The sequence below is a fragment of the Carcharodon carcharias genome, chromosome 4, assembly GCF_017639515.1.
Source record: "Carcharodon carcharias isolate sCarCar2 chromosome 4, sCarCar2.pri, whole genome shotgun sequence".
NCBI lineage: Eukaryota > Metazoa > Chordata > Chondrichthyes > Lamniformes > Lamnidae > Carcharodon > Carcharodon carcharias.
The window spans coordinates 50,760,458-50,764,080 of NC_054470.1; the positions used below are offsets into that span (position 1 = coordinate 50,760,458).

At 43.9% G+C, this 3,623-nt stretch overlaps 1 non-coding gene across 1 annotated transcript; it reads right to left on the reverse strand.

Annotated features, from left to right (window-relative positions):
• Window positions 1-2,951: 2,951 nt before the first annotated feature.
• Window positions 2,952-3,115, reverse strand: LOC121277557. Its single transcript, XR_005942920.1, has one exon. It is a non-coding gene; the product is annotated as a U1 spliceosomal RNA (small nuclear RNA).
• Between the last annotated feature and the right edge of the window lie 508 nt (window positions 3,116-3,623).

Below are 3,623 nucleotides of genomic sequence, written 5' to 3' on the forward strand. Positions count from 1 at the left end.
AAAATGGAGATGTTGCAGCGGATGGGAAGCCACAATATAGGTCAGTGAGCACATGGTGAGAGGTTAACAAAAAATGTGATAAAACACTTTCCCTCAAAGAAAATGCTGCACATTTAGAAGGTACAGGTGATATTCAATACCCAAAGGTTTAAAGACCTATACTTGCATCGCCATATTACTGTTGCACTGAAGGTACCAGTTTGGTACTAGTACCAGCTTGACTCCCAGCATGGAGTCATACTGCTAACTCTTCAGTATCTTGGGTCACATGTTTCTGAACACATGCAAAATACTCGGCTCACAGATGTTGAACTGCCAGCTAGCTACTAAAGTTATCGAAGAGCCATTAAAACAGCAATTAACTCGTCGCAATCAAAGGGGTTTTAAAGTTTTTAAAACGAAGCAATGCCTGTAACACTAATAATTTAGCCAGGAGCCAAAGTAGTGTAAGACTACCTCCCTGAGCCTGTCTCACACCACTTGGTAGAAATTAATGTATTATTAGATCAGCAGCTACATTGCCTAGTTAGACTGCAGTTTTTGCATCAATACAAAATTAAAATTATTCTGCATTGACACAAAAGATGCAGCATTGTTGGTTCATGGGGCACAGCTAATGAGTTACTAGTACATACAATGCAATAATTAACAATTGGTCTCTTGGTCTGTATTATAGCTTTATTTTGGGAATCGCTCTGATTGAATAGTTCCTCTGCTGAGGCTTTGTTTAATAAATATTCTTAAGTGACTATGTTTCCCACTCTATTATTGTAAAGAGACTTCATTGTCTATGATGCTCACATTACTCAGGGGAGTGCCTGCAGGTGCTACAGCTGTACAGAAGCTTAGCAGCAGCCAAAATGAAGATGGAAAATATGCAGGATTGGATAACATTTTAGATTGGATAACATAAACTTGCAATGTAGTTTTTTTTTCCAAAACAAATCACATTCGCTATGAGACAGCTGTGTTGTAGCTACTAACAAAATATAACAAAAGCAAGATGAAATGAAAGAGAAACACTGAGAGAAAAGTTAATCAGCTATGATGTTACAGTCCCAACACATCCGCTCGGATATTTCTGGGAGGTGCGGAGGGAACAGTTGGCAGTTGGGAAACCCAGAAATGCTGGAAGCGTGGAGGCACAATCGAATTTAATGGCAGGACCTCACTGTAACCTTTTAGTTTGGTTCCTGCCTGACAGCCAACCAGATTGAAAGCTGCCGGATGGGAAAGCCGGTGCTACAAGGCAGCAGGTGTGGTCCCCGTCAATTGAGAGGAGGGGATGCCCTGACTGGATAGGTAAGTGGGCTCAGAGTAAGATGGAGAGAGAGAGGGGTGGAGAAATTCTGGGGTGGGGGGAGAGATTGCAAGGGTAGAGATCAAGGGGATTCTGGGAACATGACCAAGAGCGAGGGAGAGGTCGCAGCAGGGAGAGATCAAGGAAAAAGGGTTTCGCAGAGACCATGAGGAAAGAGATCATGGGAGAAGGGATCTCATGGTGGGGGAATCTGAAGATCACAAGGAGGGAGGCAGATCATGGGATCCTGCTCTCCCAGGCTCATAGGTAATGCTAGAAATAGATTTACAATCGGATCTAGCAGCTATTCCCTCCTTCAGCTGTCAGCTTTCCTGAGCCCTAGAAATGTAGTCTGCAGCCATTAAAAGCGAGTTACTCAGCTGATCCCTAATTCCCCTTCCCCTGCCTTCTTGGTTAAGTCAGAAGTAGGTGCCTTTGCAGCCAGTTGATATCAGATTTGCCATTTGAAACAAGATAACCCTCCTCCCCACCTTGAGATCCATCACCATCCCACTAATCCTCAGGAAGTTAAAAATACCCACTAGAAAAACCGTTGGGACTATATTTTCCTCTTTATCAGAAGGTTAATAAACTTTTTTTGGCAAGTTCCAACGGATGCAAATAAAACTTGCAGGTGGAAATGAATTTGCTGGGGCTGTTATCACAGAACCTGACAATTTTACTAGCGGCATCAGAAAACTGACCATTTACAACAACTTTTATTTATCTCAAGTATCTTATGAGCCACTTCACTGGTATAAGTATATATGGCATTTCATAAGTTCAGCCATGCAGTGCATAAAAATATTGAATAATGGCACTACTAAATTTGAGTGATGTCCATTTAGATGGCCACGTCACAGGGAGTGAATTTGTACTTTGAGCCTGCTGCTCATCCACTTCAGTGCAAGAGTTATAAAAGCCTTTGCAAAAATGGCACTAAGGCCAGGGTTTCCCCCCCCACTGGGGGGGGAGTTGAAGAGCGGGCGCGCTGAGGCGCGCTTCCGATCAGCGCCCCCATTCGGGGGCGCGCCACCCTTTTTCATGGGTGAGCCAATTAAGGCCTGTCCAGCATGACGTCCTCAGGGAAGCACTGTGCACACCCTGTGCAGGCGGGGCATCCCTAAACCCAAGAGCGCACTCTTTCGCGCATGCGCATGAAAGAGTGCATTCATCTCCCTGAGGCAAAGTGCTGCCTCAGGGAGATTGGTTCTACTGTAAAAAATATTAAAAATAGAAAAAAACTCCCTGACATGTATCCTCATGTGACACTGTCACATGAGTTGGGACATGTCCATAACTTCTAAAAATACTTCAATTACATTTTTTAAAAACTACATGAAACCTCATCCTGTCCGTGGATGAGGCTTCATGCTTTTTCTAATGCCTGCCAGGGCTCCCGGCCTGCCAGGTCCATTAATTACCTAAATGACTCTATCAATGGCCTCAATTGGTCATTGACAGGTCAGCGGGCACACAAATGAGTTTGCTGAGCTCCCGCCTACCTGAAAATTTAAATGGGGCGTGGTGACGTCGGGAGTTCCACCCAGCGTCACCGTGCTTCATTTTATACATCGGCAAATGGGCCCCACCCCCCACTCGCCAAGGGGAAAACCCTGGCTACTGTTATTCTATTTTTTAATTTGCAAACTAGGGAAGAACGCAAACGCAATCTCCCACTGCCAGAAATTTTGCAGTCGAGTATGCTGCATTATGGGACATCGCAGGCATCAGCACACCCAAAGAGCAATGGGCTAACTTTGCCCTGGGAGAGACACCTTCATGATCATGGTCTCTCTCCTGCCAGGTATGGTGGACAACCAACAGAATACCTGTGGCCTCATAGTGTTCTTGTGAAAGGCACAATCGAGGAGTAAGCTGCCACTTTCAATATTTGGAGGTAGACTTTCCATGGTCCTTCTCCCAATCACCTGTCATAACTTCAGCATGGAAAGAGTGAAAATGGCTATTTATGCTATTTCTCAAGTATTGCTACTGATCCTCTGCCAATATTACAGCAGATACTTGGGAGAATACCCCATGGAAATTTCAAGCAAAGAAGATTAACAGTAATTAACAGAGCAGAGGAGTTAGGACATGATTACGCAAGGACCTGTGAGGAAATTGAAAGCGAGTAACAAGATAAAGCAAGGATAACACTCTGTCTTAAAATGGACCTAAATGGAGACGCCTTTAAATCTGTTATGAATGTAAAGAATGCCCTATTTATACAGGAAAATGAATGAAGTTCCTGGCACTAAAGCAGCCAGTCTTAACTCACAATGTTCTTATTTTTATAGGTGGTGAGGTCTTAAAGTTTGGA